Source organism: Macrotis lagotis, chromosome 7 (genome assembly GCF_037893015.1).
Source record: "Macrotis lagotis isolate mMagLag1 chromosome 7, bilby.v1.9.chrom.fasta, whole genome shotgun sequence".
Classification (NCBI taxonomy): domain Eukaryota; kingdom Metazoa; phylum Chordata; class Mammalia; order Peramelemorphia; family Peramelidae; genus Macrotis; species Macrotis lagotis.
The window spans coordinates 104,973,561-104,988,648 of NC_133664.1; the positions used below are offsets into that span (position 1 = coordinate 104,973,561).

Genomic DNA, 15,088 nt, shown 5'->3' on the forward strand with positions numbered 1-15,088 from the left:
AACCAATTTGAAAGATAGATAGATAGATTATATATATTTATAATATGTATATAGATAGATATAAATATAGGTAGATGAATAGATTTATATAGATCTCTATATATTTTGATATATATAAGATCTTTGTGTCTTTGATCTTCTGAGAATATGGGCTCAGAAATCCCAAAGTATCTCAGCAGAATCTTCAAAACATCCCTTCATATTTCCCATTTTCCTCTCTTTTACTGCTGAGTGAACTTTACACTGGTTTTGCACTGGTCAATTTCCTTCACAAATGCATGATGGAGAAGATGTGTCTAGATACTTATTCTAATGAAAAAAAAAATCTTGAGTATTAATGGGAGTTTGTTCAGTTATTTTTTCAGTCATGTTTGATTCTTTGTGACCCATTTGGAGTTTTACTGGCAAGCATACTGTAATGATTTGTCATTTATTTTTCCAGTTCATTTTATAGATGAGAAATTGAGGCAAATAAAGTTAGGCAACTTTCCCAAGATCAAATAGTAAGAGTCTGAGGTCAGATTTGAAGTCAAGAAGATGATTCTGCCTGAATGTAGTCCTAGCACTCTGTGGCACCTAATTGCACTTTAGTGGGAGTTAGTTGACAGCAAATGTGTTCTTAGGGTACACAGAGCAATAAAATCAGTAATGTCAGATATGAAAGGCATCTAGTCCTACATAAGGACAGTCATCCTCTCCACAACAAACCTGGCCATCATACTCTACTTGATGACAGGGAAATCTATGTGGATGATAAGAAACTCAACTTATAATTTAAGGCAGCTCATTCTGCTTTTAGTCTCTAAAATTTTGAAAATTGTCCTTTTTATTTTGTCAAAATCTTCCTCTTTACAACTTATAAAAATCTGATTCTAGTTTTGTTCTTTGGAGTGATATAAAATAGCAAATATAATTTCTTTTCCACATGATAGACATCTTTCAAGTCCAACAATCTCCTCTTTCTCCCCCACTCCAATGCTTTTTCTCATTAACTTCAACTGATCATTATATATCATGGTGTTAAATCATATCACCATCATGGGCGCCACTCTCTTCAGACTTTCTAATTTGCAATTGAATCTCAAAATTGTTATACATAAAAGTGAACATAGTACTCTGATTGAAAATTATTCAGACCAGAATACAACAAATTTTTCAGTTCTACATTCTGGATACTCTATATCTATTAGCTTTAAATTGAATTATTCTTTTTCTCTGTTTCGACCACGCCTCCTAATCATAGCCTTAATTCCCAAAGTTATCAAAATAGAACTGAGGTCCTATTCTATTATTCCTAGTTAGGTTATACAAGTGACTTAGGTCTTATTTGAACACTCTAATTTTATCAAAGTAAATACTTTGACCCCTGCAGGACACTCAGGAAAGAGCATTGAGGAGGTATGAGAGGTAGGGGATTGGGTAGGTGGTGTCTTTCCTCATAATGGACTACCAGCAGGATGCTAAGAACCTACTAAAAAATTGTGAACTTGTAGTCAAGAAGATTTATGTTCAAATCCTGCTTTCCAAACATCTAACTATGTAACCCCAGCCAAGATAATTAACAATTCTGTGCTTATATGATCTTATATATAAGGATGGGCATGATGGTCTTTAAGATCCTTGTAGCTCAACATCTGTGTTCATGAAGTGTTTATTTTACTGAATTCTCACAGTTCAAAGTAATGAAATCTTACAGTCTAAAAGCTGGAAAGAACCTTGAAGATCATTGTAGCTAAACAAAAGTCCTTCTGTAACATATCTAAAATGTGGACATTCATTCTCTCCTTGAAGGCCTTTAATGAGGAATTCATTACCTGCTGCAATGACACATTCATCTATTCCTGACACTAAGGAACTCCTAGCTCTAAGTCTTTGATTCCTGTGATCCTTTCAGTTTTGTCAGTATTTGAAATTGTGCATCATACAATCATTCCCCTCACTCAAAACTCCTTTTAATATATGAATAGAGTTTCTATATAATCCCATCCCTATAATACACCTTAAGAATCTTTTTCATTATCTGTAATATGACTTTTATATTTATCACTGACCCCGATTAAGACTGTGTAGCTTGGCAGGTAAAATGCTGGATTTTGAGTCAGGGAAATCTGACTCCAATTTCCATTTCAATTGTCATTTCTGATACTTCCAATCTATATGACCATGTCAAGTAACTTCAGTTCTTGAGGTCTCATGTTTCAGGATCTGTAAAATGAGATAATGAGAAATATAACTTAAACTTCACAGAATTATTGTGAGACTAATGAGATTGTGCCTTTAAAGTACTTAGTGAATCTAAAAGTCTATATCAATTTCAGTAGTTTTATCCACTTTCTGTGAAAGCATTTTAAATACATTTTCCTTAGTTGCAAGTGCTTTGGACAAATATTGAGAACATCTCATTACTACTGTTTTGATGATTTTATCTCTGAGTGTTCTCTTTGAAAGGTCTTTCTAATTTTTTTGCTTTTTCTTGTTTTTTGTTTGTTTTTTCCCTGAAAGTACATGTGGATTGAATGACCTATGGTTCAATAGCACTGTGATATTCAAGGCCTCAGGTAGATTAGTATAATAGCACAACAACCAATTTCTGCATCATAGGACCATAATTTCAGTCTTTGACATATTCTTCATATGTTGCCAAAATTTTCAAGACTTGTGCCTTCAGGAGAATAGGAATCTAACAGGAAGTGGTAATTATATTTAATGAGATACATATCAGGCTACTTGGGATTACATTATAAAAGCCAAAAAAATTTTTTTTATAACTGTCATACCTTGGGCAAGAGTAAATAACATTCTTTTTCTTTTCCTCTCTATTACCATCCTGTAGCATCTTAGAGCTAAATAGTAAGTGGGTACAGTGGATAGAGAGCAGAGCTTGGAGTCAGGAAGACCTAATTTCAAATATGACTTCAGGGACTTACTAGCTATATGACTGTGATCAAGTCACTAAAACTTTGCCTCTGGTTGTTCAATGGAAAAAAAGAGAATAAAAATGACATTTACCTCTTGATTGATGTGTGTCCTTCATTCTTGAAGAAGGACATGACAGGAGGGAGGTAATGCCATAATAAGCAATATGAATTGAATTTGAGTTAGGAGATGCTATACTAAGTCATGAGCCTCACTTTCTCCTCCAGAGCATCTAGATTCTGTGGCCTGATATGAATCAGGTTGACTGGAGACGACTCTGTATATTATGGATATGAGGCAATCAGGGTTAAGTGACTTGCACAAAGTCACACAACTAGTGAGTTTCAAGTGTCTGAGGCTGCATTTGAACTCTCATCCTCCTGACTCCAAGGCCAGTGCTCTATCCACTGCACCAACTACTTCTTAGTGGTGTTGTGATGATTAAATGTGTTATATTACTTAAATGTCCAAGATTAATCAATTCTTATTTCCTTCCTTCATGTTTTCCCCTAATAATGACCTCTTAGACTTCAGCATCTCTTGAGTCTCAGATATCAGTGGGTTTTACTGACTCTTCAGCTTTGTGATAATCAGGGGGAACTCTCATGTACTCTGGATAGCTTGGATGGGCCTGGGAAGCCAATCTCCCAGCTCTGGAGAAGGAGTACCTGCTATTTCTATGCCTTAGCATGACTATCTGACCCTTTGACCTAGATACTAAATTACTAAGAATTGGTGGCAATCTGGGTGATGGTGGTGAACAAAGTTTAAAGACAGGATATTGGCAGAACAAAAGAAATTGAACATCTAGGAGATTAAGCTACTACTGGTTAGAAGGACAGCTCAGGTATGCTGCTTTCCCAATGACTCCTCCACCCCATCACAGAGTAATTATACATTCTCAGACTTTTCTTCTTTTTCTTAGTTTTAAAAGAATAACTCCTTATCTCTGATAAATGCTTCAAGGGTTACTATCCTGGAATCTGGCTCTTGCTATGTCTCAGAAATTCTCCTGAGTATCAAAAACCTTATTCTTCCTAAGGAACCAGAAAAGCAAGTAGATGTCTCTTTTCAACATTCTCCATTATCAAAGGATCTTATAAATTGATATCTACCCAATGAGCCAATCATTAAATCAACAAGCCTTTATTAGTCAAGAAATATTTATTCATTTAGACATTGTGATAAGCGTTGGGGATGGGAAAAAAGACAGTCCCTGGGGGCAGCTAGGGGGTGCAGTGGATAGAGCATGGGTACTGGAGTCAGGAGTACCTGAGTTCAAATCCAGACTCAGACACTTAATAATTACCTAGCTGTTGTGGCCTTGGGGAAGCCACTGAAGCCTTGCAAAAAAAAAAAAACATACAGTCCCTGCTGTCAAAGACCCCAATATGTAATGGTGTGTACAGAAAGTGAATAAATATCTACAAAGAAGATATCGACATAATAGAAACACATTAAAGGAGGGAATAGACCAGAATGAAGAAGAATTCAGGAATTTTTCCTGTAGAAGAAATATTATCATTGGGATTTAAAGGAAACCAGAAAATCCTATATAGAGAAATAAGGAATGTTCCAGAAATGGGGGACAGTCAGAAAGAATGCCCAGAATTTGAGATGTGAACTGTTTTATTTATGTAATAGCTAATGACATTGAATCAAAGAGTACATTTTATACCCCTACTGAATCTTATGAACGCTTTATAAAAATTATTTCTTATATATCTCTTTCCATTAATCCTAATTCCTCATGCCAAAAATTACTAATGTTTAACATTAGTTAAGTAATGTTAGCTAACTAATGCTAACCTGACTGTTCCCTCCTGAGGGGAGGAGGTGGGAAGGAAAGGTGGAGGAAAATTTTGTAACTTGGCAATATGCATGTACAAATGGATGAAAATAAAAAAAGAGTATATGGTGAAGAGTAAGGGGTAAAAAAATCTTTTCCTCCTCCTCCTCCTCCTTCTCTGCCTCCTCTTACTTCTGCTCCTGCTACTGTTTCTTCTTCTTCACTGTCAGATCAATTCAGTAAGAATTCATTTAGTGCCTACCATGTATAAGGCACTGTGAAAAGTTCTGGGGATACAAATAAAGTTAATAAACTAGACTTTGTTGACAAAGATGATAGTGATGATTTTAATAGTATTTATATAATTATGCACAAGGTTTATAAAGTGCTTTGCATACGTGATTTCATTTGCTTATCAAAACAATATTTTGGGGTAATTGCAGTTATCATCCTCATTTCAAAGTGAGGGAACTGAGGCTAGGCTAAGTGATTGTCTAGGCCCATACATCACTTGCCCCACCATTGTCACAAGACAACCTGTTTTCCTTTGGCTTTATAGATCCACAATGGAGGCATTGGAGGTTATCAGCTGCTACTCATGTCTTGGAAACTTCAAGGTATCACCTGGATCCCATCTCTTCCTTATGCTTCTGAAATATTTTAGCTCATAACAACATTGTGAGATGATCAACCTCAGTGGAAGCAGCTCTTATCTATAGTTCAGAAAGTTAGGACAACCATATTAGACCAGCAATGGACAATGTTATCCCCATCCGAAGAAAAACAAAACAGAACAAAAATAAAACAACCCTTCAGAATCTGATGAACATTTTATAAAAATTATCTCATATATCTTTTTCCCTTAATTCTAATTCCTGGGTCAGACCTCAATAAAGGAATTACAAGAGAGAGATTCCATTGGTATATATCAGGTAGAATTTGACTTCTTTTCAAAGAAACCCCTTTTTCTCCTTTCCAGGTCATAAATTTCCACTTGATTCAGTTTCCTAGGGTTTGGGTGAAGGAAAAGGAAATAAACTGCTATACGGAACTGACTATGTTCTAGTACTAAGCACTTTATCAAATATTATGTGATCTAATCCTTAAAACAAACCTGAGAAGTAGTTTCTTTTATGGTCAGAGGTGAAATGACTTGTTTCAAGTCATACAGTTAGCCCATGTCTAAAACCAGAGATTGAATTTGGGTCATCCTCACTCTATGTCTAGTGTTCTATCTGCTACAACAATGTGTCATGTCTAGGCCTCTAGATGGGAATAGAGCTATGGGAGAATCTATTTTTTTTCAATTTTATTTTACCATCTACACATCCCCCCCCAACAACTCTCCTACTATTAAGATGACAATAAATACAAAATCATTATCAATATGAAGTCATGGAAGACATATTTCTTCATTAGCCATGCTCAGAAAAAAAAGGAGGAGAAAGGGAAAATATATGATTGAGTCTACATTCTGAGTTCATCATTTCTCTATTTGGATGTGAATAATATTTCTTGTCATGAGTCTTTTGGGATTGTCTTGGATCATCTTGTTTAAGAAAGTTACTAAGTCTTTCAAAGTTGGTTCAGATGAAAATTTAAAGAATGTTAAGTCCAGATCTTTCATTGTACAAATAAGGAAAATGAAAACTACAGAGGTTATAGAACTTCCAAGGGTTTTATCTTCAACTTTCTCTTTCTCTAATACTTACACATTTACCTTGAAACACAAATATGTACTCACATCCACAGATGAACCATATTGAACCCATATTCATATCCTCTGATTCCAAATTTAGAACTCTTCACTAATTTGCATGAGATCCACAGTTTTTAAAAATAAATTCTGAAAGTCCACTGTTAAAATGTCTATATTGTCTGTAGAGATCTCTAGACTATCTTTCACTGGGACAGGTAGATGGCACAGTGGATAGAGTGTGGGATCTAGAGTTAGAAAGATTCATTTCCCTAAGGTCAAATCTGGCTTCAGACACTTTTTTGTAATGTTACCCTGGGCAAATCAGGTTCTGCATATATAAAGTGACCATGAGAAGGAAATGGCAAACCACTCTATCATCTTTGCCAAGAGAACCTCAAATGGGTCATTTAAAATCAGACATGATTGAAAAAACTGAATAACAAAAGAGAGAAAAATCCCTGAGATGGAAGAATATGGAAAAAGAAGGAACTGAGTGAGAAAGGGGCATATATAAGTATAAGGTAATAATTTACAGTGATATCTTTCATAACATCAAGGACATAGGAAATGCTTTATAAAGGGAAAGATTTCCATATAAAAATATGGTCCAATTTAGTTTTTCTTATTAGTACTTTAGACATCAGTGTGTATGGTGGTTGTTGTCTTTGTGTTCTTATGCCAAGAGAGGAGGAAAGAAAACATCTGTGTTTATGGTATCACTGTAGTATCACTGGTATCACAGAAGCATTTCTCTGGAAATAAAGTCCTAATCAAAATGTATTTTGTATCTTTTACTCCCTTTAATTCAAGTTCCTCCACCTTTCATATAACCTAATTCCATCTTTATGGTGTGACAGTGTGTGAGGTTTCCTTCTCATCAGAGACCATGAGGTCACTCAATCTCTCATGCATGTATGTCTAGATTCTTCATTCCTATTCCTCTGTATTCTGAAATTTTCCTCTCCCCTTTCTCATTTTCCTCTCTTCTAACTTTTTTCCTTCATTTTTTTTCATCCCCCTCATTGCAGCTGCATGAAGTCTGCCCCATGCTAGCCACTATGCATTCTCTCAATTGAGTTGAAACTGTATAATTGACTTCCTTCATTTCATTCACTTTAGATGATGGTATTGGAGACATCTTCATAATAAATGGCTTCTGGCTACTAATGGGAGACAGAGCAACAGATCATCTCTCTGATAATTCTAACCTAAGAAAGTGCTCATGGGATAGATGGTTTGATGGAGAAGAGGGTGAAATTTCAAAGACTCAAGTGATCTCAAGGGCATGAGTCTCTTTCCCCTGTGAGCCTGATGCACTAGCAATCCCTAATTCTAAGCACTAACAGGCAATTGAGTTCTATGTTCCTGACCAGATAGCAAGTACCATGACCAAGGAATAATTCCTTTCTTTTTTCTTCCTCTTCAAACGTAGTCCATGGTATCCTAGGAAAGATACCAAATAGCTATGGTGCCCTAGAATTATAGAGTTGGATGGAATACTAGATCTTCTTCCCATGCTCTCATTTTGACTGATGAGGCAATGGAAGCTCAGGAGAAGGATGTTTTTAGCCTTACATATTCCTTGAATATCCATTTTCTGATACAATTAGACTTAGAACTAGTGCGTTTGGAGGGTGGTTTTATTTTTTTCCTGTGGAAATTTAACGTTCTAGGAAAAGAGACTAAAAATTAACCCCTTTTGACAAGTTATAAAATTTTTGAGACTTTCTGAACTATCTACAATGGGCCATCTTCTTGACTTGGGAGGAAATGGGGAATTCACACTTACTTCCTTTTATCCACACTCAGCATAACCCTTCAGGTCACTGAATACAGATCACTGACCTGGTGCACGGGTCTCATGCAAAAAAAGAAATAACGGGGTCCTTGGATTCAACTTCTCAAACTCCAATCTACCTAAGCTAGACCAATAACATCAGCTCAAAATGCATCAACTTCAATTTCTGTAGTGAACTATAACCAAGGGTTCAATGGCCCAGTTTTCTGAGACTTGATTCTACAAGATTAGTGAAGCTAATTAACACAAACAAAAAAACAAACAAAACTAAGCAAAGACTTTGAAATGGTATTATTCAGTTCTTTCACATCAGGGACAAACCAAAATATAATGTATAAGAGTTCAGACTTCTTAACTTCCTTTTAATCATAGGATCAATTTTTTATCTTCACATTATATAATTCTCCCTCCCCCTTAGTAGCCACTCCTATCTACCCCACCTCATCCCTTGAGACCTGTTAATATATATTATCTTTCATTTATAATCTATTTCAAAATAATTTACTCCATCCTCATTTCCTCTTCTAATTTTCATAAACTCATTTCCTTGAACCAGGGACATTTTATAAGAAACAATGACTAGTTCTCAGTAGAAACAGCTAGATGTCACAGTCAACAAGCCTTGAGGGTAAACTCTAAATGATTTGAGTTCAAATCCAGCCTCAGAAACTGAGTGCCCATGGGACCCTGAATAAGTCACTTGATATCTTTCTGCAATCAGGTTCCTCAAGTGTAAAATGGGAATGATAATAGTGCTTACCTCCCAAGGTTGCTGTGAATATTAAATGAGATAATATTTTTAAAAATATTTTTATTATTTTGAGTTTTACAATTTTCCCCTAATCTTACTTCCCTACCCTCACCCCCCCACAGAAAGCAATTTGCCAGTCTTTGTATACATTGATCCAAATTGAATGTGATGAGAGAGAAATCATATCCTTAAGGAAGAAACATAAGGTATAAAAGATAGCAAGATCAGACAATAAGATAATCAGTTTTTCCCTAAATTAAAATTAATAGTCCTTGGTCTTTGTTCAAACTCCACAGTTCTTTCTCTGGATACAGATGGATGGTATTCTCCATTGCAGAAAGCCCACAATTGTCCCTGATTGTTGCACTGATGGAATGAGCAAGTCCATCAAGGTTGATCATTGCCCCCCATGTTGCTGTTAGGGTATACATTGTTTGTCTGGTTCTACTCATCTCACTCAGCATCAGTTCATGTAAATCCCTCTAGGCTTCCCTGAATTCCCATCCCTCCTGGTATCTAATAGAACAATAGTGTTCCATGGCATTCATATATCACAGTTTGCAAAGCCATTCCCCAATTGAAGGACCTTTTCTTGATCTCCAATTCTTTGCCACCACAAACAGGGCTGCTATGAATATTTTTGTACACGTGATGTTTTTACCCTTTTTCATCATATCTTCAGGGTATATACCCAGTAGTGGTATTGCTGGATCAAAGGGTATGCACATTTTTGTTGCCCTTTGGGTGCAGTTCCAAACTGCAATCTAGAAAGGTTGGATGAGTTCACAGCTCCACCAACAATGTAATAGTATACTAGATTTCCCACAATCAATCCAACAATGATCATTATAGTTTCTGGTCATATTGGCTAGTCTGAGAGGTGTGAAGCGGTACCTCAGAGATGTTTTAATTTGCATTTCTCTAATAAGCAATGATTTAGAGCAATTTTTCATATAACTATGGATCACTTTGATCTCATCTGTAAATTGTCTTTGCATATCCTTTGACCATTTGTCAATTGGGGAATGGATTTTAAAAAAAATTGACTCAGTTCTGTATATTTTAGAAATGAGTCCTTTGTCAGAAATATTAGTTCTAAAGATTGTTTTCCAGTTTACTACATTTCTTTTGATCTTGGTTACAGTGGTTTGGTCTGTGCAAAAGCTTTTATAATTTAATGTAATTAAATCATCTAGTTATTTTAATGATGTTCTCCATCTCTTCCTTAGTCATAAACTATTTCCCTTTCCATGGATCTAACAGTTAAACTTGTCCTTGATCTTCTAGTTTGCTTATAATATTGTTTTTTATGTCTAGTTCCTGTATCCATTTGCATCTTATCTTAGTATAGGGTGTGAGGTACTGGTCTAATCTAAGTTTCTTCTATACTAACTTCCAATTTTCCCAACAGTTTTTATCAAAGGGAGAGTTTTTAATCCCAATAGCTGGACTCTTGGGGTTTATCAAACAGCAGATTATTTTAATCATTTCCTGCTATTGCACCTAGTCTATTCCACTGGTCCACCACTCTTATTTCTTAGCCAATACTAGACAGTTTTGATGACTGATGCTTTATAATATATTTTTAGATCTGGTAAGGCTAAACCACTTCTTTTGTACTTTTTTATTGAATCCCTGGAAATTCTTGACTTTTTATTTCTCCATGTGAATTTGCTTGCACCTTTTCCAACTCATTAAAGTAATTTTTTTGAATTTTGATTGGTAGGGCACTAAACAGGTAGTTTAGTTTTGGTAGAATTGTCATTTTTTTATATTATCTGTTGGTGTTTGCCCAGTTATTTAAATCTGATTTAATTTTTGTGATAAGTGTTTTGTAATTGTTTTCAAAAAGTTTCTGAGTCTGCCTTGGCAAATAGAAAACACATCTGTCCTTTAGTAGGTATTTCATACATGATTATTTCTTTATTTCCCAAGGATTTCTACTATCATGTTTTCTATAAATCCTATACAGGCCACTAGATAATTGCTGACTTAGGGTCAGCATTATCCTGTGTCCTATGCATATCTCTAACCTTGGTCTTAGTTCCTCAATGTGGTCCTGAATCCAGAGCTGGATTCCCAAAATAAAAGAGCAGTAATTTAAGGAACTGATCCACTGTGAAGCTATCCTCAGGCTAGGGACCTCTGATGGTCCTCAGGTCATTATGTATAAAAGAAAAACACACCTCGGATTGTATGAAAGTGTCCTCTTTTCTTCCAATTCAGACCACAAGTATACTCAACTCAGATGCCAGCATTTGTGAGAAAGGACAGCAATGAATTTTTCTTTCCATGGCCCTTCTGTTAATACTTTCCTAGAGTCAATAAAAGAATGGGAGAGATTTGAAGGTGGTTTAGGTAGGATAGAAATGAAGATCCAGGCTAGGAATAAGAAATCTTTGAGAAGGGAGAAGAGGTCTATAGCTAACTTCAGACTTTATTGAGGAAATGTAGTTTCTATGCCGGGCTATGAGGGCATCAGACACTAGGCAAAAAGTTTCTGGGGTTTGGACAAAGAGTCACCCATTGCTGAGGACAATAGCTTCCCAGTAGGGATGTATAATATCTGGGTATTGGACGATGAGTAAGCAGAGAGTGAGATGAATCCCAGCAGAAGAGGATGTTAAGTCCTCGAGTTGGAAGATAGTTTTTTCCCTGGCAGAAAAGCAATCCACGACTGCAAAAGGGCTGGCTTATTTGTTAACATCTTGGCCAGTGGCTAATTGTAGGCAGTCTCAGGAACAAGGTAGTGAGGCTGCATTTCACAAGGGTCTGCAGAAGAGGCATCTTATAGTGCAAAAAGGGTGATGTCCAAGCTAACTGTAGTCCAGGGATACAACTTGTAGTCGAAGGAGGAAGGTAGATGAGTGGTTGAAAAGGATAAATCATCAATCATTCTTAACCTGACTCTTCCTGTTCTGCCATCATTTCCATGTTTCTTTTCTGAAGTAAATAAAGTCAATATACACTACAGTTGGAGTGGTAAGATCCTGAATAAGGATTAGCACTATCTTTCCTTGTGCTCAGTATATCTGAGTCCCCAGGCTACAAGGGATCTTGAGAAAGAGAACAGCTACTTATCTACTTTACCTACAGGTTTTTCTCCTTTTGTCAGTCATGGGGGAGTAGAAATGGAATAGCCTAAAAATGACTTGACTGGGAGTTAGGAGATATGGATTTTTATTCATACTCTGACATTTACTTGTATGATCTTAAACTCTCTAGACCTCAGTTTTTTTACCTGTAAAATGAGGAAGTTGATATCCTACAATTTTCTGCCCAGGGGGAGAATTTTCTGCCTCCTTTGAGTTTCACATAAGGAAGCTAAATAGATGCTGTATGTTAATTTTATCTCTGTTTCCGAAATAGATTAATCTGTACAAAGTTGTATTATCATAACGCATTCTATTCCTTTCCTATCCAGGTCATGAATTAGGAGGGGCTGGTTCCAATGACCAGTGCCCATTCTCTTTTCCATATGTATCTGGTTCTCTGTGTGGTTGCAATCTCTGCCCCCCCCCCCAAGAACTTCCATTTCTAGGGCAGTGCTAGACTTGGAAGAAATCTTGACCTCGACAGTTATCTTCATGAAATTATAAATTATAATTTTCATAATGACTTTTAATATCTTCAAGTCTGTTTTCTTTGCCCATCATCAATCTCTCACTCAAGTTTCTCAAGAAGTGTGTTCTCTTCTTGTTTGGGTGATACTTGGAACAAATAATTGTAGTCCCAAATTACCCATTCAAAAGTCTGAGAAAGAGAACCAACACTTCAGTTTTTGAACTGATTTACTTTGACAGATACATGACTTCATTCATGTATATACTCTCAAAAATCAAAATTAATCCATATCTTCTTCTTCTGTACAACTACTTGCCTTACCAAATATACTGTGTGTTTGTCTTCCACAAATTCTTGGTTGAACATTCAGTTCAAATATCTTTACCAAAGTTTTATGTGTCAGTGTTTCATATTCTCCATTTAATATTCTTTAGTTTCATTGTTTGAGTGGATCCTCTTTTCTGATCTTACACCTTATGCTTTATGCTACTTCTTGTATATGTCATTAATAATAGACTGTAGCCTACTTATGATCAAATTGTAGTTCTCTTGACAATTCTATCATCTATAATACATTGATTGCTGTTTGTCACATCCCATGATTTATGGCCATATGGCTAAAGAGTATAATTATTAAAAAGGATCATTTTTGCTTGTTTATTTCAGGGGGCAGCTTGAGAAAGTGCTAGATAGCTTACCAAATGAAACCTATCCTGCTCTCTTCCTTTGGTTCAATTTCTGGCTTAGCTTATATTTCAACTGGATGAGATATATGCACAGAAAGATCAACTCACCTGGCTCTCCTTTATCATACGAAAGACAAATTCATCCACTTATTTTTCCCTTTATATGAATTTCTGCTTCATTTTTTAATGGAATTACCTTGAATCCTTAGTTGTCTTCAATTTTCTATGGAATCTTTCCCTTGAAATAATTCCCATCCCACTCACCTTTCTCACTTTATACACTAGATCTGTTTGCTTACTGTCTCGTTCCCTGATGAATTCAAATATTCCTTGGATTTCATATCCTTAAACAGTCTTCAATGGACTAGATTGTTTTCCATGAAGAATTACCACACATCACTTCTTCTAAAAAAATCTCCATTTCTGCAACTTCCTTAGCTCCCTGCTCAATATTGCAATCTTGAAATCTCACTTTTTTTAACCTCACCCTTTGATAGAATATTTTTATCTCTAATTAAAAATTCTTTTAATTCAAAAAGCAAAGTATTTTTCTCAGGTGTCATCCTTCTAAGATACTTTTCACATTGCTGACCTCCAGTCTCATGCGTAACCTCTCTTCCCCCTCCTTTCACTATGTGATTTTCCCCTTATTCTACTTCTTCGAGATCTTTTTCTTACTGTCACCACACTGCAGCATCTTAAAACTTAAGTAGGTGGCACAGGGGATAGAATGCTGAGAACAGAGGCAGAGATATCCAGTTTCAAATCTGGTCTCAACTACTTGCTTGCTGACAGTTAAACTGCTCCTTCTTAGTATTCTTTGCTAGCTAATCATCCATGTTCTGGCTTCTAATTGTGGATGTACCAAAACATCTATTCTCTTTTTCTTTGTATTGACATCTTCTCTTGGCAATCTTGTTAACTCACTGTTGTGAAATTATTATCTACTCTCAAATACATCTCTAAGTCTCATGTTGCTCTTAAATTACACTGAAATGTCCCCTAGGCATTTCAAATTCTAGCTGTTCAATACAGATTATCTTTCATCTCAAATCACTCTCTTCTTCTAAATTACTCTTTTCTTCTAAGCACTGGTTATTTCCCTTTCAATCTTTTCTTTTTTAATTTTTAAATTTTATTTAAGGTGGGAGTTAAGTGACTTGCTCAAGGTCACACAGCTAGGCAATTATTAAGTGTCTGATGCCGAATTTGAACTCAGGTCCTCCTGACTCCAGGGCCAGTGCTCTATCCACTACACCACTTAGGTGTCCCCAATCTTTTCGTTTTTACCTTCCTACATTCTCATATTCACTTAGCTGATGGCTTGTTGATTTCACCCCCAAAGTTCTTCCATATTTCCATTTTCCTCCGTACTTTACTACTATAGTTTAGATCCTCATCACTCATTACTAGAGTAGTGAACGAATTACCTTCTGTATTCTCTCCTTTTTTCCTTATAGTCTCCCTATTTGACAAAATAATGTTCCTAATACACAATTTTTGCTATGCCACTTAGGCTGTGCAAGAATCTTCAATGATTTCTGATTATCTTTAAAATGCAAAGAAGATAGTATTTCAAGTTCTTTAGAATTTGGATCCTTTTTTTCCCTTCACCTTCCCAGATTTATTTCAATTTTTAAAAATCTTTATAAAGACCCTATTGCACACAAACTAGCTTTCTTGTTGTTCCCAGTAAATGAAATTCTATCTTCTATCTCTTTGTCTTTACTTAGACTCACTTTCTTCCCTTTGAAAGCTCTCTCTCTCTCTCTCCTTAAGTGGGTTTCTAAGAAAACTCAGCTTCCTCCAGTAAATAAGTCAATCAATCAGTGAACATTTCTTAACTGTCTACCTTGTGTCCTGTAAAAAGAAGTCAAATACTGTC

At 35.8% G+C, this 15,088-nt stretch overlaps 1 long non-coding RNA gene across 4 annotated transcripts; it reads right to left on the minus strand.

Annotated features, from left to right (window-relative positions):
• Positions 1-1,601: 1,601 nt before the first annotated feature.
• On the minus strand, positions 1,602-13,873 carry LOC141492826 (uncharacterized). 4 transcript variants are annotated; one of them, XR_012470056.1, is made up of 4 exons: positions 13,312-13,873; positions 11,140-11,268; positions 5,243-5,418; positions 1,602-2,205 (listed from the first exon to the last, which is right to left on the minus strand). It is a non-coding gene; the product is annotated as an uncharacterized LOC141492826 (long non-coding RNA). The 4 variants fall into 4 exon arrangements; XR_012470058.1 differs by lacking the exon at positions 1,602-2,205 and adding an exon at positions 12,195-12,277 and having other exon boundaries at positions 4,066-5,418; XR_012470057.1 differs by lacking the exon at positions 5,243-5,418.
• Positions 13,874-15,088: the final 1,215 nt, after the last annotated feature.